The sequence below is a fragment of the Lacerta agilis genome, chromosome 7, assembly GCF_009819535.1.
Source record: "Lacerta agilis isolate rLacAgi1 chromosome 7, rLacAgi1.pri, whole genome shotgun sequence".
NCBI classification, from domain to species: Eukaryota; Metazoa; Chordata; class Lepidosauria; order Squamata; family Lacertidae; genus Lacerta; species Lacerta agilis.
The window spans coordinates 42,046,263-42,069,907 of record NC_046318.1 but is presented as its reverse complement, the minus strand read 5'-3'; the positions used below and the strand labels follow the sequence as shown (position 1 = coordinate 42,069,907).

The following is a 23,645-nucleotide window of genomic DNA, read 5'->3' as shown; positions in this document are numbered from 1 at the left end:
ATCACAATTCAGCATACTTTCCACATCCCACAAAATCATTTCCGTGTATGCGCATGTTATGAAGATAAACAAAAAAAAGAACGGAGCTTCAAGCACCCTTATTACATGAGGGAAAAGGAAAGAGGAATCCATATTGAGGAGGAAAGTTCCATCCTGTCAAAAATTCCATTTAACAGCTTTGATTTGCTTAATTTATATATACCCATGTACATCTCATTTGTTTTTTAAGAAACATATTAAAAAGCAAATAAAAATAAAAATAGAGTGCTCTCCCTAAGGAAACCCACCTAGAGCCAACATTTTGGCACCATGTAAAGTTTTTACATATTTTCTCAGCTGGTGGCTTAATATGGTTTATTGAGGTTATTTCCTGAACAGGGATTCTGTTGTTACACTTTGCTTAAAGTGGGGTTTTGTGGTTGGTATTGGTTCTATGATGTTTACACATCTGCCTTCGTGGCATTCCATGTTTGGTTTTAATTGTAAACTGCCTGGAGACATTTTGAATGAATGCTATTTAGAAACATCTTACTACACTAATTTCAAAATGGTAAGCCAGGAGACTAATGTCCTGTGAAAATTAAAGATCCTGAGAGCCTAAAATGCTAAGCCCACAGAGAAGACGGTTTCTTTCATGTCTCCATCTCACTGTTCCGGATTTCCTTCCTTCCAATTACGTACATGGTACACTTGGAAACACTGGGAGTCCACGAGAATTAGGGTTCTTCTTTGGAAGGTAGACAGTTCTTACTCTTGCACTTCAAAAGGAAACGTTTTTGATTGGAAGATGGGACTGGGTCTTCAATTTTTAAATTTGGAGAGGGAGAAGAGAATTGTGCCTAACATATCTAGATACTTGAATTCTCTTATAATTGTCTTGAGGCCCTGTCTAAGACTCTAATAATGACAAAGTGTTTTGTATATGTGAAAAACAAAACACACACACACCTTTTTATGATCTACTTTCTATTCTTTCATACTCACCCATAGCTGACGTTTTGCCTCCATTTTGTAAGGTTGGCTCAAACAAAAGCCTCATCCAACCTTTGTGGTTGCTGCCAATATTCCTGTAAAGTTTGGACTTCTCTCTCTCTCAAATATGTTAACTGGTATCACCTGGAAAACTGAGTGTATGGGTAGCTCTTTAAAAAAAATAATGTTTGCTTTAGGCTGCAATCCTGCACCTACTAACCCAGGGACTAAGTCCAGATGTACTCAATGGAACTTACTCCCAAGTATACATTTTGGGATTGCTGCTATAGATGATCTGTCTCCCTTCTCCCACCCACCAAGCAGCTGACACAGGAAGTATTTCCGTTCTCCCACCAACCAACATCTTAACAGGTGGATCTGCTTTTGAAGCTGCCATGATTTCCAACCTAGTAGAAAAACAAGAACTCAGGCCCTAATGATGATTCAATTGATTCAAGTTTTTCAAGTCTCTTATGAATAGATTTATTTCTTAAAAGTTTATATACCAGGTGAAATTTATGTGCCAGGACAATGCCCTGTTTCGGTGATTCTTCTTCAGCTAAAAGTCTTAAAGTCTTAATGTCGACGTAAATCTATTCATAAGAGTGAAAATTGTCTTCCCTGTCCATTTACAGAAGGCCTCCTCCACTGGATGAAATCTCTTTCCATGGACAGAAGGGGCCCTTCTGCAAAACACAAGTTATCTCAGGATCAATCCCAGAAAATATTCCCTCCCATTAAAAAAAATGCAGATATAGTAGATATGTAAATAATACTTTTATATTTGTATGTATGTGTTATATATACAAGACTTCAATCTGATAATGATTAAAATGCATCTGAATAACTTTTCTTCAGTGCATGCTGTTCTTACCAACGTAGACATTTACAACAATTCTTATCTTCAAGGGGGTACATTTTGTTCAGTGTTGTTCCACCACGTACTCCAAATCATAAATTACAAATAAATGCCAATATACTGAAAAGATTTGTGGATATTTTTATGCAGATTCACTTTAGTAGTGGAGGTCTGTTTCTACGTATTTATCTGCTTTCAGATTGAACATAATTATTTATTATTTGCTTTCCGAGTACTGTATCTTGGCTCCCTTATTACTTACAATGCTTAATAAACTTCATAACACATTTCTTAATGCATAACAGAGTGTGAGACTGTTTTATTTATTGATAGTACCTCAATGTATGAATATCATTTTACTCTACTACAGGAATAACCAATGTAGTACCCTTCAGATTGCAGGCGAGCTGAGAGTTTGTTTGGAGCCTGGGTAAGACCCAGGACGTTGTGATGGAAGCTGTGTGTCCAAAGGTGAAAGAAATGATACTGGTTTATACTTCTTAGTAATTTTGCTGCATGTAACATTTTTATATGATAGTTGTCTGATGTTGCTTGAGTGTGTGTATATATATATATATATATATATATATATATATATATATATATAACACCTCTAAGTGATGGGGAGAGAGAGAGAGAGAGAGAGAGAGAGAGAGAGAGAGAGAGAAATGTTGTAAATAAAATGCTGCTGGACAGACCATAACTTCCATCAGCCACAACCACCATGGCCAAGGAATGATGGGAGTTATAATCCAGAAACATCTGGAGGACGCCACAGTTGCTATCCTTGTTCTACAGCATTACTCATTATGCACAATAGCCTGGGAGTGGAAAATAGCATCTTGATCATTACAGCGCAGAAAAAATTCAAGAAGACTACAGTTTTTCCTTCCACTGCTGATCTAAGCCATGGCTATCCAGGTTCTCTGGTGAATTGAAAACTTCAGAGCCATTTTATGTTTTAGAAAAGCCAAACACAGTGTCTAGTCATAGCAAATGTGTGTCTCAATATTGGTGCCATTTTTTTTTTAGTCCATAAGCATTATTATTATTTATTAAATTTATTCTTGGAATTGTGATTAGCTGTGTTGACGTTTGTGTGTCTGCCAAAATTCCAATGCAGGTGCACAATGGGTAAGATACCTACTTAAAAGGCTTGTTTGAAGAGAAAAGTCTGCAGTAGGTGTTGAAAAGACAACTGAGACAGTATCTGTCTCTTGCCTAAAGGCAGTGGCGTAAGAAGGTGGGGGCGTTGAGAGCGGCATGCCCCCGGTTCCAGCCGGTTCCAGCCTGGAGGGGGGGGTGATACTCCCAAGCCGCCACCCAGCACCACTTCCGTGCAGTGGCTGCTTGTGCAGCAACTCTGCTTGCGCCTAGCAGCCTTGCAAGTTGCCGTGTGAGCAGCCACCACACGGACAGGCTGCCGCAACCTGTTCATGCAGTGGATGCTTGCACCCGGCAGCCCGGACAGACTGCGCTCTGTAGAGCACATGCGTCATGATGCCACGGCGCACGCGTGTTACGGAGCAGCACCCCACCCCTGGGGGGTGCCCCCGCGTTTGCCACTCCGGGCGGCAAAACGGCTCCGTACGCCACTGGCAGCGCCCTCTGACTCCCGGCAAGGGAGCTGGCCGGCCACGCCACGCCCTCTGGCTGCCCAGCAGAGCACAGGAGCTCTGTGCGCCCTTCCAGCGCTTCCGGGAGGGGAGGCGAGGGCAGCCGGCTCGCGCTCCCGCGCGCAGCCGGATGGCGCGGTGCAGCCGGGCAGCTCGCGCTCCGCGCACAGCCGGCCGCCCGCCCGATGCAGCGCGAGCTGCCCAGCCGCGCCGCACCGTCCGGCGGAGCGCAGAGCGCGAGCTGCCCGGCTGCGCGCGGGAGCGTGAGCCGGCCGCCCTCGCCTCCCATCCCGGAAGCGCTGGAAGGGTGCGCAGAGCCCCGCGCCGCTCCAGCGCCACGCCCCTCATCCCCCGCTCGCCCACCCCCCTCCCAAGGGGCGGCAAGCGCAGGAGGGAGGCGGCGGAGAGGCGGCATGGCGGGGGCGCCGGAGGGATAGCCGCGCCAGGGCGGCAGATCCCCTTAAGACGGCTCTGACTAAAGGTCTGATTCCTATACTGCGGTAGAATGGACCTCCTGTAAGATGGTATCCGCAGGAGGCCCTCAAGAGTGAGATGGTCTTTCGGGTATCCTTCAGCTAGTACCCCTCTGATGATGGTGACACTATCCTCCTGCCACTGTGGCCTGTCTGCTGCTCATCCAGCTACACAGTTTTCAGGGCTCATCTGCCATACTCCTGTGCAGCTGCTGCCACAGATACCTGCCACATGCTGGCCACTGCTGCCACAGATGCTAGAAGGCAAAGAAGTGAAGCCCGTGTCAGCACAGCACCTTCAGAGAGGCAGCCAAATGAAGCAAGCGGCATCTAATCTAGTATGCTCCACATTGCAGATGTTTGTCTGGAAAGCAATTTGCATGAGCTGAAAAGTGTGCTGCATGCTCAGATGAATTACCAGCACGGAGTGGCTCCTATAGCTAAAGATGCTCTGGGTCAGATTTACTTTCCCCATGCAACTAAGTCTTCAGGCCACTCGATGTGGAGAGATTTTTCAAGTCTGAACTGTACCATAGAAGTGAAAAGTGCATGCAGAATTTGATTACACAAATCTTCAAAAGAAGAGGAAGAATGACAAGAGATATCAAAACTTTATAGACTTGCAGGTCTGAAGGATTTATACTTGTGTTCATTACCATACGGTTTTAAAACAAGGAATCCTTTTAAGTATATAACAATTAAACAGGAAATGGCAAAGTCATAATCAGCAACCTTAGATCTTTTTGAAGTGCAAAGAAGCCGAGTGACAGCTTACTGAGTAAAACAACATCACACCTTTACAGAAGTGACTGATGAGAGAAAAATCATTAAACAGTCATGCTAAAGTACAGTGAGAACTTAGAAACCAATTACACTTAAGTGAGTAGAATCAAACAGACTTACTCTACCATTTATTTTACCATGCATTTCACTTGTATTTGGAAACTTGAGCTGCAGGACAGGAACTTCAACGGAGAAACTGAAAGGTTTTTCAGTAACTCTGCTCCACCAGAAGCCAATATCTAGATTATTTAAACCCAATAAGCATGTTAATATGAACATTATGCACAGCATTGTCAAAAAGTGTTAAATGACCTGCTATGTAGAATCAGATGTGACCCCATATTTTTGGGGGGGGGAGGGGTAATAGGAGATTTAAAAGTAACTTTTGAAAATGTAAAAGAATACATGAGCAGGGGTATTCATCAGTTCCTTGATTATTGCAATAAGATTGTAGAGGTTAATGTGGAGAAATATGAAACAGGATATGATGTGATTATTGTAACATCCTCAAACGTCTCCTGCTGTCCAAAACATCAATAGAATAATGAATAAAAGATCACAATGAAAGGTTTCAGTGCAGAACAAAGTGAAACCCTTTGAAATAAAATAACAGGGTGGGAGGTTGGAAATCAAAGATGGTGTAGCACACAGCCAAGAAAACAAACTAAGGTATAAAGAAAATGACCTCCTATAATCTTTACCTCTGCTCTAGCAAACACGTGATAAACGTAAATTCACAGCTTACAAAAATTATGTCAACTTCAAAATCAACTCCATGTTTATCTTTGGTCCTTCTACCCACTTTTTCTGGTGCGAAAGAAGAGGAAATCAAATGAGGAAACATCACTCAAAGTGAGCCATTTATTGTGCACCCGAAAGGGTAAGTGCCTCATAAACTGCAGTGATCCATTTCCAATTACCATCAAACAACAGAAGGCAGCATCATTTGCATTAACAATTTTTATAGCCTCCATAGGTAAAAAGGGCAAGTTTAGGAAATTACTTATTTCTTTTTGCTGCTATAAAATGTCTTGGGACAGGATTTTGACAAAACGCTCCTGACATTGGGTGTGGCAACCACATTACCCCCTTGCCGTTTTAAGATATTGAATCAAAGTATTTTAAAATTATAGCAGCGCCTTAAAAGATAAGCATCATCGCCTAAGCATCATCGCCTATTTTAAAAAAATAACTGGGTTTGCAACAGCAACAACAACAACAACAACAACAATCCACCAGGAAGAAAAGACCATATGGTATATAGGAAAATTCAAAGTGCAGACACGAAAGAAGAAACCTCTGAAGCTCATAACAATTATATAGCACCCCACCATATTACACAGAAATAGCACAATTTCATGTAATTACTGTAAAGCAGAGGGAGAGAAAGCCCTGGACTTTCCTTCTTCTGGTATTATATTTTATTACATATATCCTGAAAAAGAATTGCAGGGAAGGGACCAAGAAATAGCTGCAGATATGTCTCTCTAACTGAAGAGGAGCACAAGATGGCAGAAAAGGGTGCTGGAGGCAACTTAAGAAGAGTCTGCTGGATCAGGCCAATGGCCTGTCTAGTCCAGCATCCTTTTCTTATAGTGGCCGACCAGATGCCAGTGGGAAGCCTGCAAGCACAACAGTACTTTGCCCATCTGTGATTCCCAGCAACTGGTCAGGCATAATGCCTCCAACAGTGAAGCAGAAGATAGCCATTATGGCTAATAGTTGTTGCTAGCCTTGTCTCTCAAAACGGCGCAAAATTACAAAATAAAAATGCATGCCTATGGCCATTTTCTGACTGCTCCCTTTACATGTTTTAAGAATCTGACTTGAGAAAACATATTGTTGAAATCAGTCCCAAAGCCAACATTTGTTGGATGAAAAGGAGAACAGGGCTCCCCCATCACAGATTGTTATGCTGCGGTGACAACGTAGGATGTTGCCTTCAACCAAGTCAAAACATTAATCCATCAAGCTGAGTCTTATCTGCAACAGTGGAAGAGAACCTCAGGCCCAGGAGCCCAAAGCAGCCTGCCAGGCCTCTCTAGGCCTTGGAACTCTCCATAGCAACGCCTCCAATTCTTTTGCCTCGCTAGAACACGTCCTTGAACTGCAACAATGCGTCATGCTTGCCTAGATGGAGAGAGATACGCATAGGAAAAACAGATCTTGTGTGTGGCTTAACTGTAGCCTAATGTACAAATATAAAAGTTACATCCATTGCCCCACCTGTCACTGGCATATGGCCCCAAGAAGGCTGACCGCAAGGGAATGCAGTCCTTAGGCTGTAAAAGGTTCCCCGGCTGTCATCTACAATGACTAGCAATAGCTTTCGGAGGTTTGAGAGAGAGCCTTTTCTGAGATACCAGGGATTGAACGTGGAACTTTTTGCTAGCAGTGCATATGATTCTGCTTAAAACTCTCTGTTACACAACGAGTAAGAGGTGGCACTCATGAAACATGGGGTGGGATGTTTTCTGCTATGTCCAAAGAAAGAAACTGGATGGGCAATTTCATCCCCCTCCCATGTGACATAAGCAACAGAAAGATCACTAATGAGATCCAAAGACCCAGGCGCGTAGGAAGCCACTTTGCCACCTGGGGCGGCAAAGCGGGGGCACCCCCTGGGGGCAGGGCAGCGCTCCCTGGCATGCGCGCGCAGCATCCTGGGTGGACTGCGCATGCCAGAGAGCGGCACACTGCAGCCTTAAAACTTGCTGAGCCGCCGCCACCGATCGCAGGGGCAGGGGTGCTGCCCCGCGTGCCACCCCCCCCAGGGCGGTACCTGGGGAGTAACGCCCCCACCCCCTTGCTCTGCCCCTGCAAGGACCCCCTTTGGCTAAAATGTTTTCCTGGCAATTGCTCGGAAAAGTTGTGCTGTGGCTGCCACTGTTAGCTTGTGATATGCACTCAGCTTCTTGGCCTGTATTTTTCTGGGGAGGGGGGAGCTGGAGAGATTTTGACAAATCCTCCTGAGAAATACAAGAATGAACACTTCACAATTTCACACAACAAAGTGGTGTTCCCCACACCCCCACAAAAAATAAAGCCTTTATAAAACACATGTAAACATGGATACGGAATCAGAAAAGGAATTCAACGGCAGCTTTCCGTTATGCCTACTGGCAGTTTCCCTAATATACCTGTATTAAAATGTACAGTGACAAAAACACTTCAAACAACATAGGATCATTGTTCTGCATTAAAGGACTAGCAGGGCAAAAGACTTTTCACTGTGAATGGGATAGCTCATTTCCACACCTGTAAGGACAGGTAGTCCCTGCAGCAAAATTTATGCTTATGGATTTGCAAACCAAGAGTTCAGCAAAGTGTCAAGTTTCTGAAATGTGTGCAAACACAATGGAGTAGCCACAAAGAAATCTTCAATAAAGCTTAGCTGTGGACATTTGAAAAATGAGAGAGTACATTTGGTTTACTCTGTATAGAATCCATCGGCAACCACAAAACAGAGTTAGCAGACCTGCTTGCCTAAGCCACAGCTAGTTTGTAAACACAGCTAGTCAGTAAAATTTAATAAAATTCAGCAGCCATGACCCATGCATTTCTACAACCACAGGCGATTGTCATAAATAAGACGCTTTGCCCTCACAATTCACATGTTCCTAGTAATCACAAAGAGCACAGCATGTTGCAGCAGTAATCCAAGTAAACAGATGGAAAAACTCCTGTACTGCACACTGCTTAGAGGTAGACAGACTCTCAAAACCACACCTAATCTGCAACAACGATTAAATTACATTAATTCCCCAATGGGAATGCTATTGAATCTTATACATTCTATTATGCAAAACCAAATGTACTTATGAGAAGTCAAATGTATCAATGGCAAAGAGTTTTTCCCTGACCATAAATAAATAAATAAATAAATAAATAAATAATTCTTGATTTGTCCCACAAAGAGGTGTCACTTACCTCCCACAGAGTATCTCTACACAAGGACTTTATTACGGCTTCATAAATTATAGAAAGCGCAGCAAAAGAACCATGTCAAAGGAATACCAAGCACTGGAAACGCCAACTTCTTAGGGAAAATGCAAGCGTGCCAAAGGCCCAACTTCAAATAATGCCAAGATGTTACCATGATTCTTGAGTGCTCTAGAGGTGCTGACAGCTCTAGTGCCGATGCCCTTCTCTGCCAACTGCAGGGCCATTCTATCCTATCCTCATTTACGAGGCTCTGATGGAAAGCTCCTATGTATTTTCCCCACAGATACAATTTGTTCCAATCTACCTGTTGCAAAGGAAATGGTTGACAAGCATGTCCTGAAGTTCCTAAACACCACATTCTCTTCCAGAAGTAGCTAACTGGGCAGCTGATAAGAGCTTAAGTCTAAAAAGTTAGGAATCTGTATTTTTGCAGTGCTATGCTCACAGCCTGGAACACAAGGAAAGTGCATTGTGTTGATCTAGCTCATTATTGTGTACACTGAACTGGCAGGCTTTCAGAAAGGGGACATTTCCAGCCCTACCTGGAGAAGGGCGAAAATGGAACCTGGAACTTTCTGCATGTAAAGCAAATGCTCTACTACTGAGCTACAGCCCTTCCCTTCAGCTTTATCTGTTTACATATTTGTTAAAAATAACACGTGTATGGTATCCTACTACTACTACTCTAGATCTTACATGTTCACACTAATTATAAAGCTGTATATTGTGCAAAGCTAATTTTTAGTCTCAAGTACAACCCCTGTGAAGGTAGAAACCAGTAGTGTGCAGTGAATTTTTTCATAGGGGAACAGTTAGGGCCAGAGACACCAGTATGCAAAGGAGATTCTGGGACGGGGGGGGGGGATGTCCCAATGACCCGGCGCAGGAGCATCACCCTTCCTCCCTAAGCCAGACAGAAGCTTGCTGCGCTTTGGGAAGGAGGCACCAGGCTTTAAATACTTTAATATTCTAATTTACCAGGAACATTTAGGGGACTAGCCTAGTCTCCCTAGTCCACTGACCACACACCACTGGTAGGAACTAAGGCACACCATTAGACATTCTCATTTATGTTCAAGGTGACAACAACATGAATAAATCTAAAAACATCTAACTCATATGGTTTATCCACATTTACCTTTTGCCCTGCTCTTTTCAGACAGCAGAGGTCCACACTTTAATGCTCCAAGTGGTTTTTTTTGGAGGGGGGGTTGCCCCAAGCTTTCCTTGTGAAAACCCGCTCTTTAAAGATGAATTGGAGCAAATGTCAATTCGGGATTTCCATGGGTTTTAAATAGGGAGTTTTCACAAGGAAAGCTCCAGAGCAACAACAGAAGGGGCACTTGGACATGGAGCTTTAAATCATGGACTATGCCTAGAAAGAGTGGAGGAAAGGTAAGTGTGGATAAGCCCTTAATGGAACAAAAGTTAATAGGGAAACAAACATCCAGTATTTGAAATGGGCCATCTCAGCATGAAATAGGTGGTGTTGCAAAACCAGATGTGATTACACAGAGTGCTTTACTGCCAAAAGTTAAATACCAGGAGAATACGCTTATAACATTTAAAAATTACTACACACTGAAAACTTGCCGAATGAACAAGCAATAGATTAACAATTTTTTTATAAGGCAGCCAGATTTATTTATTTTTTAAGTTAATGGAATAATTCATCCCAAATACTGCTATCAATTAATTTCAATGTTTCTCACAAGCTGGAGTTGCAGAGAAGAGAATCACTCCTGATTCTGAATTCTCTTCCAACAAACTATGGACTGAAGTGAGAAGAATATAGCTGTCACCAATAATCGGAAGTGCATGTAAAATGATTTCTAGAATACTACAGAAAACATGCAGATATCCTCACTGCAAATTTACCACCTTGGCAAGAATTCAGGAACCAATATGTAAGTAGAATTCAGATCACCACTGAAGACCACAAGACCACCCTGATTAATTCTGCAAGATGATATGCAGACAAACACAGGCAGAAAGAACAATACAGCTGAAGGAAATAAACATCACCTCTGTGGTGGGCAACATATGGCAATGTGTCAGATGCTGTCTGCCTTTCATACAACCCCCCAGCACAATCTGTGGAACACTACTGTGCGCAAACACACATTGTTAGCATCCCACACAGCTTGTGCTATTTGGGCCCAGTGGCATCACACTGCCTCACAAACTAGTTAGAGCTGGTTGCCAAAAGTGGGAAATGCCAAGGCAAGCTAAAAATGAAGAAATAAATGTGTCAGAGCTATATGGAGGAGAGCTGAAAGTCAGTACTGTCTTCCGAAGAGTTTGCTCATTACTTGGAATTGAAGCTAAACTTTTAAAGAGATCATTTGCACAAATAGAACTTGCCTCTATTAACTGTTTCAGTGGTAAGGGATGATGGGAGCTGTAGTCCAAAAAGAACTGAAGGGCTGTAGCCTTTCCACCACAGCTTAACCATGGTTTAGCCTAGGAATGGGAAACTTCCTCCATACCATTTCCTCATGGACCATCTTCTGGGAGTTGCTTGCCAGTGATGGGTAGGATCAGAAAGAAAAGTGGGCAGGGCAATGCATGCTACTCTTACCTTTCTATAGTTACATTTCAACCACATAAAAGCCAGAGGATTCTATACACACACACACACACACACACACACACACCTCTTTATCCTCCATCCATCCATCCAAGGAAGAGGCATTATCATAGTTCAACAAATTCCAACCACACAAAAGCACCTAATGGGTGTGTGGCTGAGGGATGTGGCCTGGGACTAGTTCTGAGGGCTGAGTGGAGAGGATTGCATTCAGCCCTTAGGCCTGAGGTTCCCCACTCCTGATTTAGGAAAACACAAACAAGCCCTGCACAAATATTGGCTCATCACTCTTCTCTTTAAGTAAAAAGGAGGGTGAATCTTCCCATCCCCTCCACATGGATCATTATGAGAAGGAAATTTGCAAATTTTCTGCAAATTTGATAGGACGCACCATTTATGAAAATTTAAGAAACAAAAAAACCAGCGCAGTTTGAAAGATTCAGTCTTCCGCTTTGATTCAGATTGGCATCCAATTGTATCCAAACATAAATGAAAACCTGCTGCTTGATCTCCTTGATATCATGCAAATTTTGGTTGCAATGGTTTAAGAAGTGTCCAAATGCATAGCAAACAGACAACATAGTCGATTAACTGTGTTCTCTTCCCAATACAGAAGTCACTTCTTTGTTTCCAGAATTTGAGTGTTTAGTATATCCCCATGGAAAAGTTTTGAAGAAGACATTAACACATTTAAAAGTTTCTAAAGCTCTAAAGTTACAAAGTAATAAAGACAGTTATAACAACATTGCTGTTAGAAGTTACATAACTGAAAGCAAACAGGAAAACAATATACAGTAATTTTATCACAGAACTGTGTTCAACTTGACTACCATAAGCATTGACAATTTTGGTACCTAATGCTGAGCTTCAAGGATGCTCACTGTGATGAGTCCTTGGAAACAAGCTGGCACAGCTGTGAGATGCATCTGTCTCAAATATCAGCTTACGTGAGGAAGTAAGGCCATTCCCAATTGCAAGGTTTTTGAAACAATACTACATGAAAAAAGCTGGAAGAGTTTTTTCTTACAAAAAAAAAAGATCTAGAGATGACTCTCAAGTAAATACCATGAAAAATGTAAGGGCATTACTTAAGATGACAGATTATATCAGAAGAGCAATCAGAATTCCATACAAATCCCACTTCTATCAACTGCACAAAGACCACCTTCTTTCAGCTTAGACTTGGATCTTTATGTGGGCAATCTTGATCTATCTGAAGTGCCTGCTACCAGAAACGAACTCAAGCGCAGCAGGTGCATAAGTATTCATACCAAGATACTGGAAACCAATTGTCTTTCTGCCCCCTTCTAATTTGAGCAGGAGTGCCCATTATAAAATAAGTCTGCCTTTTCTTGCTTGATCACTATTTGCCACATAAAGGGGCACAATCCAAAAGATAACTCTCCACTGACCACAGAAATCAACAGGTTGCAAAGGGGAGGAGGTGACCTCTTAATATACACAGAACTAGTATTGGCTCCATGTTTTGAAAGGCCCGATGGCAAGACACCCTCCATAGGCCCCTGAGTCTACATCCTCATTGCAGCAGCCATGTTGCTCACCAGCTCAAGGCTGTTTGAGCATACAACATTAATCCTGAACTAGCTGCCAGTCAGATTCCAGGCCCAAATCAAAGTGCTGGTTTTGACCTACAAAACCTGCTCAGGACCACAGTATCTCAAGGACCACCTCTTACCATATGAACCGACCCAGACCCTGTGACTGTCATCTGAGGCTCTTCTTTGTGTGCCTCCTCCATGAGAGATTCAGAGGGTGACAACACAAGAAATAGGTATTTTCTGCGGTGACGCCCCATTTGTGGAATGCTCTCCCCAAGGTGGCTTTCCTGGCACCTTCATTACATATCTATAGGCACCAGGCAAAAATGTTTCTCGATACATCCAGGCCTTTGGCTGATTAAATAACCTATGGCCTTTTAATTGTGTTTGTAGGAGGAGGGGTGTTATTGGTTTGCTATTGGTTTTTTTTGTTATGTATTTTGTGTTCTCATTTTGATTTTTATGTTGTGAATCGCCCTGTGATCTTTAGATGAAGGTATGATATATAAATTTAAGAAATAATAATAATAAATGATCCCTGTCCCTTCCAAGGTATGGTCTCAATCTGCTCGCTTTACTATACTAAAGGGGAAGAGGAGTTAGTAGTCGGATCTTGGACACAATCATTTTAGCTACCAATAAAAAAAAATATCCTAACAACTAACAGACAAGTTTTAGCAGCCACCTCTCTCCCTAAGTAAAGTAAACTTTGTAAGAGATAAAAACAAACTTTTATCAAATTTCCATGTGAAAATCTGCCTTTTCATAGTAAGTGTATGAGCCATTTGCAAATTAATTCCATGCCAGCATGAAATGCTTCAAGTGACATGCACTGGTTCCACTTTCATAAACCATGATCAACTTTTCCAGTAGTGCAGGCATGCATGTTAGAAGAACAAATGTTTACTTTCAGGATGAAAGTTATAGGACATTGTTGGGTGGGGGAAGGCCTAACCTAGCAATGATCAGAGATTTCGGTTTATAAACCTACCTTCCAGCCTTTGTATGGGTCAGAGAAGGGTTCAGGCTTGGTATCAACCTGTAAACTGGAACTGGAACTTTACAAGCTCATAAACAAGCCATGTATTTATAAAATGCAGCCCAGATTATTATTTGGTTGCAGTTACAAAGAAGTTTAATAACTTTTTTTTTTATTTGCTGAAGGTGGTGGCATCTTGATTGTTTGGAATTTAAGAACTGAGTCAAAAGCTCTCAAATGAGAAGTTCCGGCTCAACTTTAGGGAGGGAAAGGGTGGTGGCTCATAAAGTCCTTCAATAAATTTGATAAATGAATAAATAACCCAAGTGAAAAGTTCAGAGGGAGAAATTTACCAGTGGCCACTCTTCCTTTAGTAGTTGCTCTTATTCTGCTGCCATCTCTGTGGTAGCAGGACTCGTCCCAGAATCTTTCACCCAGTCCTCCAAATTTCTGAAACTGCCTCCTAAGTTTTCCACCTGTGAATGATGTGTGTGAGAGAGAGTGAGAAGTCAGAGGTGTGTGTGTGTGTGTGAGTGAGAGAGAGAGAGAGAGAAGGTATGTTGCCACTAGGAAGAGAGAATAATTCTGTTTTAGATAGGTTTATGAACAGATTATGTTTGTGACCCCATCGCACCAGACTGCCTCTTGCACCAAGTGCCCTCTTATGTCAGAGTTGTTGTTGCACTCTTTTGTTTTTAAAGCCTAACTAATTATATGAAATATATACGTGCATGTTATACATTTAATATGTATAAAAAGGTTAAGCCCCATGCGGCAATATGTTTCTGCAGCATAGTTCTGTAAGTATATTTATACAGTTATGTTTCATTTTTATACAATTTTACACAGTTATATACATAATTGCTGCTTGTATCTTTTTAAGCTCTGGTTACTTTAGGAAGCTTATATTTGCAAAGAATAATGCACATATAATAATGAAAGAATTGTTCACATTTTTAGCAGAACTGGAGGGAGGAAAATTGCTTCTTGTCAAGATTAAGGAGTGAGATAGGAATTAGGAAAAAAAAATTGTGTGTGAATAAGCTCGACATGAAGATTTGCAGAAAATTCCATCCCTATTTGTCACAGCCCTGGTTTATATTACGAAGGGCAAACTGGCAGCCCAAAGACCAGATCCAGGCCCTGAGGCAACTTTAGCTGGCAGCCTGCCGAATTTTAAATCAAGGTGTGGTAAAACGTTTCCTCACAGTGTCATTTGTAAGGGAAAGTAATAAGAAACCTCTGTGTGTATTTCATATAAATGCCATTGTCTACTACATACTTTGAAAAGCAGTCTGTCCATTTGTCCATGCGCTGTCTCTCAAGACAGATGGAAGCCAACAACAAAAATGCCCATGTGTTCTCTATAGGTTCGAACCACCTCTTGAGATATAACCTCCAAATTTGGCACAAGGGCTCCCAAAGTGGGAGTGAAAGTCTTCATTGATGTTTGGATACCCAGCAGCCATTCTGAATCAAGATGGTGGAGCGAAAAGTGATTTTGACTTGACTTTACCCAATTTGCGGCAGGATGGACACCTCAGAAAATATCGCCACCTCACCTGGCAGGACTTTATCAAATTTGGTGGGATGGTGCCAACGTAAGCCAATTTGGACAGCTCTGAATGCTCAAGGTGGGGCAGAGGCAGAATGGGATGTTTAAAGGGTATTTCGATGGTGTTTCAAATATACGTGATTTCACTTGCCGTATTTTTCCATGGATAAGACTAGGTTTCCCCCCCTAAAAAGTAATGTAAAAAATTGGGGGGGTGTCTTATGCACAGTTACATCTCCCTCCATTTTCTTGAATCTGAGTCCCCCAAAATATGGGGCGTCTTATACATGGGGGCATCTTATAGACGAAAAAAATACGGTAAATACACATTGCCTTGGAACGTAACCCCTGCGTAAATTGAGGGTAGGTGGGTTGCCTGTAATTTATCAATCAATTCTTCTTCCCAGGGAACTATGGCAATTGTATCTCTTTGAGGGAATAAGGGGCCTCCTAACAACTCTCACCACCCCTAACAAACTACATTCCCCAGGATACTTTGGGGGAAGCTAAGACAATTTAAAGTGGTATAATGCTGTTCTAAATACCTGGTGTGGCTGTGGCCTAAGTCAGACCATTACAGTATTGTCTATACCAGTGGTGGAGAAACCTTGTACCCTGGGACCAAATGCAGCCTTCCAAACCCTCAGAACTTTGCCTCAGAAGTTGACTCCATTAATATTGTAAAACAAACTTTTCGTGGGAATACCTTATTCCACAATTCATAGGACAACTCTGTAGTTGGTCATAATCCCAATGATTTAGATGGCATGTATAGCTCATTGCTAATGCAATGGGGCCTCCACTTCTCTTATGTCCCCCCTAATCTGCTCCAGAGGTTTCGCCAATCCTCTGGAGCATAGAGGGCTGAAGGGGAAGATCAGACTCTGTGAGATTTCACCCAGTTTGAGCAGGGGTTACCAAATTATGTCTAGTAGCTCTGGATCTCTCACTGATAAATATTGTGGCTGGATCCAGACATAGTCATACTTCACCCATTGAAATCAATGGAATGTAAATTAATCACAACTAACGTTAAGCCCCATTAAATGTCAGTGGGTCTGTTCTAACACAATGTATAAATCCTGGATCAAACTCAATTTTTAAATTCATACTATAGTAACTGTAACACTTATGCCAGTAAGCTTTATTATGTCTGTCTCTTCACAAAATATCTGAGCTCAGGAGAGCACAAACCATATCTACATATGTTAAGACAGAGTCAATAATTTTCTAGCTTCTCTTAAAAATCCTTAATAGGAAGTATCCACATCCCAATCTGCAATTATCAATAGGTATATCAGAGGATTCAGTTATTAGCTAGCACACACTATTGCAGCATAAACGTTTCAAAAGTAATTACTGTACTACTTCACCCTGATTGTCTCCTATAGGAAAAAAAAAAGACAAGGAAAACACAGGACTTTTTTACCTTTTTTTTTTTTACAAAAAGTACTACAGTTGATAAAAAGAGAATGCAACTGATTCATTACATCAATTAACATTTGAGTCCCTTTTTTGTTCTCATTCAAAAAAGCATTGTTCAAATTGCCCTAATTTGAAAACAGTAACAGTAAGAGTAGGAAATACTTGACAATGAAGATGTGAAACCTCTAAAAACCAGTTACCTTAGTAACCATTAGAATGTAGAAGAATAAGAATACACCAACAGTCAGGACTTCATTTCAGATTCTACGGGGGTTTAGGCTGGAATACAGTCAGCTTTCATTAGCTTTTTGTTTTTCTCAGCGGGTCCTTGGACTTTGAAAGGAAACCTGAATGACAGCTAAGAGCAATTCCAGCCTTACTCTTGATTACCCATGCCAAATAGGATTGGTTTCTCCAGTGTAAACTTCCCAAGCAAACCACAGTGAGCTAGGCCTGAATGGTATTGTGAGTTACAGTCCTGAACCCCAAATCATAATCCAGGTAGTTTAGTGCTCTCTCTCACGTGTGGAATAAAATGGCATACTTCTGTAGATATACCAAGTTAACCTTTAACCAACAAAGGGTAAAAAACTAAAAAAACAAAAACAAAAAAACCACCCCACAAAACCTCTCTCTCTCTCTCCACCCTTATAAATGGTGGGGGGAAACATGAAGCTTCACAACTATAAGCAACTATGTTTGTTAACATTTTAGAGACTGGGAAGTAGAGGCTCAGAAAGCTTAAAGAAACCTGCCAATGCCACTGTGTGATCTGTGTCAGAAGCAGAAACAAAGTATGTTATAGATATGGTACTGTAATGTGGGAAAGTAAAAGTGGCCAATTTTATTCTGTTTTGGGTATACTACTATTTTTGGTAGAAGGTTCTTTTTAAAAAAACAAAAACAAAACCTTATCTATCAGTTGCCACTTGATCCTAAGTATTTCTTCTTAATCTTTTAAACTGAGCAGTAGGGAAATAAACTTTCCAACAGTAAAGTTTGGAAATCTAGTACAGTACTTCCTTCTTGATGAAGAACACAGTAACACAAAGTATCTGGTTAGGATACAAGTAGGATAGCAAATAAAACATTTTTGTCAATTCTTCCAAATATATACATTATAAGAGGAATTGTTTTGGTAGGCTAGAGACAATACAAAATGTAACTTGAAACGTTAGTTTGAACCGTAAGCATTATGATGCTCAAGAGCATAACTTATTTGTTCTGCTTACATGAAGCAGAATAACTTGTCAACATAAGGAAAGAAAACACCTTGAATATGCTGCTATCTACCATTAGAAAATAATAAAAAGAAAATTATGCTTATGAACAGCTCTACTTGTCTAATGCTTTAAAATGTGCTCCTTCAAATAAGTATTGTGTTTTAGCAGGGATCTCTTAGTTTCTTTTCTTAGCAGAAATTAGGTGGTTCAGTCTCTGAAGCTAAGGAGATCTGGCCCTAGTCAGTACTGCGATATCTTATGAACATTGCTCAAGATTGTCCTGAACCACACCATCTATGACTGTGGTGGACAACTGAATTTACTGAAGAGTTGAAAAATATAATGACAATCACTTAAATATAGGTGACTAGACCACGCATACAGTAGTATACTCAACATGCCACAACGCTGAAATAGAATGTAGATACCCTTTTGCTCATCTGGAGTGCTTGTACCTACAGATAAACTTGAATCAAGGCCAGAGCACAGATAAATTCAGGACCATTTTCAATCTCTAGCTGCCACTTTTAAAGAAGTGTAAAATAGCTAAGCCTTATATAAATTATTTAAATCCACTTCTAAAACCAAATGTTGGAAATGCCAATGCATTCCACTTGTATTGTTTTGCAAATACTATATACAAACTAAAATGATAACAAGTGGGATTTAAAGAGAGAGAGAGAGAGAGCACCAATTGGCTCCCCCCCTTTTTTTTACACAACGGCATCAGCGCTTACAGCTTCAGCACAATTATTCAATCAGTGATATTATCTCCTGTAATTCCAGAGTGTTATTACTATCAGTTAAACTGCAGCTATCCAGTGTTAAAATACAGCTATCCAGTGTTTACAAATGACGGGATTCGGAAGGGAAAAGATGCCACCAGTGGTATTTGGGATTGTATATGGGCCCTAAAGAGAACCAATTGTTCAAGAGAGACAAAAGCCAATTCAATAGGAAGCCAACCATCTCAGGACAGATGGTCACTGATTCAGGTTTCATCCCTCCCCACAACAAAAATAAGCTTAGGAGGTATTTTCTGTTACTAAGCAACAAGCTGAAGAAGGCATAAGTCTTTTACTACATGTTATTTCCCCTGCTTCTTTCTGATTTAATGTAAGAAAACAATGTCATTCTCCAAAATGGTGAGTTTTAAAAGAGGGGCTGAAATCAGCTCAGCTGTGAATGTTTCCGCTAAAGCTGGCATTTTAAACCTTGAAAGCACATGATTAAAGCGGTTGAAGTTACTACCTTTAAAAAAATCTTGCTTTCCAGGCTTTGATCAACTTAGCTCTTTAAAAATTATCTAGATCTCTCAGAGAGAGACCCTAACCCCCCCCCCCATTTCTTTTTTAAAAAGAAAGCAAAAGCAGCAATGCAATTCTCCTTTGCCACATAAGGAAATGATTAGATTCACATGTGCCTGGAACCTGCCAGAGTTCAAGGCTTTCTGCCTTATTTTTCCTAAGTGCTTCAGCCCCAGCCGCTACCTGACGTGCATTGCCTTTAAAAAAACAACAACCCAGCAACATAAAACCATGACAATGTAAAGCTGCAACCATAAGGCCTGTTTTTGTCTGTGTGGTACCTATGCACATAAGTAGAACTATATGCATGTCGAGAGACCTTGGGGAGGGGGGGGAGGGGAGAGGGGAAATACAGACTTTGACATAGGGAATTAACATGGACATCTCCCTCCACAAGAAAGCTTGCAACCTCGCCTAGCAAGCTTACTTTTTTGCAAGGATTGCAAAGATTACAACACAGCCATCTAAACCAGCCTGCAAAACACTAGAAGATACTGCTAGATTATATACACAGTACTAGTAAAGGCAACTCAGTTAATGGAGGTATCTTGATTAAAGAGGGGTGTAGGGTGTGTGTGTGTGTGTGTGATTCTCCCACACCCTTTACCAGTATAATTGTATTATATTTGTGTTTAAGCTCCAGAACAAGCAAACAAAGATTAGTATTCCTTTGCATCCTTCACATTTCTAATTTATTTAAGTAAAGCCTAAATGGCTCCAAAATGTCTGCAAGTTTCACCAATCAAGAATAAACACTGAAAACTGGGTAGGGGGGTGGGGGGTGCAAGGGGGAGAGAGAGAAGATCTAACAGGGATTTGAAAATGCTATCAACATTTGTATCCCAGAGGGAAATCTGGTGAAGGACTGTCCTGGCTGCGGAGAAGTGGAAGAAAGAATGAAGGATGAGACAAGTACAGGGAGGAGAGGGAAGGAGCCCTTTGGCTCAATTCAGATTAGGATCAAGAAAGAACAAACAGGTTTGTTTGACCCCATTTCATGCAGGTGGGTTACCAGAGGCCTAGCTACAAAGAGACAGAGTTAAAATTATCCACACGAGTGACCTGCAATAAAACAAGATTTACAGTTATGATCTTCTTTACCCCCCAAAAAATGTGATGGAAAGATACTAACTTCTCAAGACGGTAGCTGATCATCTGTTTAAAGTAGGGGGGGGGGAGCCTTGATCTGTTACCAACACATTCTTAAGCTGTTTTCACAAGGGATGCCAAAAACGTTTTGCATGTCCTGTTTTGCCAACTCAATGCAGTACCTACAGTGTGCGCTTGAATTCAGTCCCCAAGATGTACATACACTTAAAACAAAACAAAAAAAAAGTAAAGAAGAAGAGGCCACCTTCTGCCTTCTAACTCACATTAACAACATTTACACATTCCAGACGAAAAGGCGTCAGCAGCACTAGGTGGAAAAAAAAACCTGTAGACTACAAAACATATGGTCAAATAAAAAAAGGAAGAGGGGGAAAGCTGTCCACAGCATGTGGTCTGCAAAGCTTTTGCTTGTGTGTCCATCACTGACTGCGCTGTGCCTTTCCCAAGAAGGACTCATCTGTTTGACTCCTAAGCTTTGGGACACACAGCCCCATAGACTCCCTGATACGCCAAACTCAGCTAACAACCTTGACTAAAGAGTCCATTTCCACCAATCCTCACCTCCAAAGAAAACCAATACCAACTCAGAAAGCAGCCAGGTCCTGGTCTTCTTATTCTGCAATGATGTTGTCACTAAAGCATTGCTACATTTGTCCCCTGCGCCAACAAGCAAATAGGCAGGATGCAAGAAGAAAATTGGATGGGGACAGCACAGGAAAACAAATAAATACAGGCACTACTATGGGCAATAACTTAGGGAAAGGAGCAAAATGGCAGCAGGCAGTGCTTTTTTCGGGGGGGATGCAGGGGTATGCATACCCCTAAACATTTTGTGAATCTAAGTTTGGCCTCATTGAGGGGCAGTATTTCAAAATGAGTAGGAAAATGAGAGTACCCCTAAACATGTTTTTAGAAAGAAAAAAAAAGCACTGGCAGTGGGTACCAGTAGAACCAATTGTGCATATACCATGCTTGTCTCATTTCTCCCTGTGATGCTAACCAAAATATAAAGCCGTATCAGAGGCCAGTATGGCTGCAGTCAGATATCAAGGTTTAGTGTCACTTTATTCTTGACTAACCAGTAATGAAAATCATAGAATTGTGGATTTGGAAGGGACCCTGAGGATCATCTAGTCCAACTCTCTGCAATGCAGGAATATGCAGCTGTCCCATATGGGGATCGAACCTACAACCTTGCCGTTGCCAGCACCTAACCAACTGAGCTATCCACTATTCTTCCAGAAAAAAATGGAAGACGTTTTTGTTTCAATAAGCTTTCCCCTCTGGATGAAAACACCTCTGCCAAACAATTTTGCATTGTTTTAAATATATATTTTATCTATTTTTATGGTATGTCTGTAAATTGCCTTAAGACCTGGGTCACAAACACACCATACATTTAAAGCACATGGCTTCCCAAGAAGAATGCAGGGAACTATAGTTTACCCCTCACAGAGCTACTATTCCCAGCACAAATAACAAACAAAAGTTCCCAGGCTTCTTTGAGGGGAACCATACACTTAAATTTGTTTTAAATGTATGGTGTTGATGTCACACACACAAACACACACACAGAGAGAGAGAGAGATTTTCAGAACAGCAATAGTCAGACCTCATCTGGACTGCATATAGTACTGAGCACTGTGCTTTGAGGAGAAAGTATATTGGGGGGGGGACCTCAGGCCCAGGAGTGAAATGAAGCCTCCTCATGACTATATAGCCCTCAGGACTGTCTCTAGGCCAAGCCCCCCCTTCCTCAGCCCCCCCTTCACTGTCCCTGATCGGTTCCCACCTTGAGTGCTTTTTCCTAGTTGGAATGTGTTCTTGAACTGTGATTATGCCTCTTGCTTGCCTGGGTGGATGGTGTATAGGGTGTGGGGGTGTATAAACCTCCGAGTTTCACATGCCTGGAATGTAGTCTTGCAAAGGTAAGCGTTGCATCCATCCTTTGCCCTGTCCAGCTTTTGCCTCTGGCTACCAGTCTCTATTGGAATCCAACCACATTGGGACTGCAGCCCTCTGGCTCAAAAGGGCTCTCCACCCCAGAGGATGACAAATTGGAAAGGGTTCCAGGAAGTGCAATGAAGATGGTCAAAGGTAGGGCAAACAAAGGAAAGGTTGAAGTATATTGGGTATGTTTCAACTAGAAAACAGAATTTGTGAGGGGAGGTCTTTAGAGCACTCTACTTCAAAACATTTGACAGGCCATGTATTCTCTGCTGCCCCAAAGGGAAGGACTACAACTAGGAAGAAAGTTACAGGAATGAAGATGTTGACTGAATAGTACAAGAAATGCCTTGGTGCTAGGGCAGTTCAATAATGGAACTATTTGCTGTACCTAGAGGGGTGGTGGGCCAACCCTCACGAAAGATCTTTAAGCAGATGTTGAATACCCATCTTTTAGGGACTCCCTAGCCATAGATTTCAGTCATCAACCATAGGGTTGGACTAGAAAGGCTGTCCCCGACTCTAGGATTCTATAGATCAGTCTCATTTTAGCCCAGGAATTTATTTTTTGATATTTATATCCTGCCTTTCAATGTCAAAGATATCTAGGATAAAATGCAACAAAACAAGCTAAAATGCAATTCTAAAAAATGATGGAAGAAATCCAAAGCTTGACCATCGAGCCCTTCTGCGCCTCTACTATTTGAAGTTTGTATAGTTCCAAACAGACAGAAAGAGCTGGACAAGTCATGCACAGGTGGTAATGGTACTTTCGCTGTACTGGGTGTAGCAACAAGTCTCTGTTTCTGGTGCATATATTCTAGGGTTCCAGAAATAGGACAAAACGTCCGTCTCTCGTGTGTGCGCGCGCATGCACACACACATGTAGACTCACAGAGCTGAAGTGGCAAATAATACATGTACACATTGTTCAGTTCTGTACTATACCCAAGGTTCATCCCCCACCATGAAAGCTAAATGAAACCTCCAGGTATATAGACTAGCATAACTCTGCAGGCCAGCTCCTGGGGAGAAACAACAGAGCATAGCCATCATACTCCTGTCCTGGCTATGAGTTTCCTGCAGGACTGACAGTTCACAATGCTGAACTAGATGGACCTTGGTCTTATCAAACAATAAAGTTTTCACTGAGGGTATTATATAACTATTAAGAGAGACCACTCTTCTCATCAGTTGTCTGCAGTCAAAGCACACTGCTTTGGAATCTGATTTTTCCACATCGTTACACACCCACTTTTGCACACAGCAGCTGCAGCAACGTACTTTGGCAAGTGCCAGTGA

At 41.6% G+C, this 23,645-nt stretch overlaps 1 protein-coding gene across 12 annotated transcripts in view; it reads right to left on the bottom strand.

Moving 5' to 3' along the window:
- Positions 1 to 23,645, bottom strand: part of GREB1L (GREB1 like retinoic acid receptor coactivator) — a 157,823-nt gene that overhangs the window by 112,139 nt on the left and 22,039 nt on the right. The window contains exon 1 of one of the 12 annotated variants that reach the window (XM_033155007.1): positions 14,130 to 14,251. The exons of the other annotated variants lie outside the window; for them this stretch is intronic. The gene's annotated coding sequence lies outside the window, so the exon portion shown is untranslated. Of the gene's footprint in view, positions 1 to 14,129; positions 14,252 to 23,645 lie in introns of those variants that run through there. 12 annotated transcript variants of the gene reach the window in all.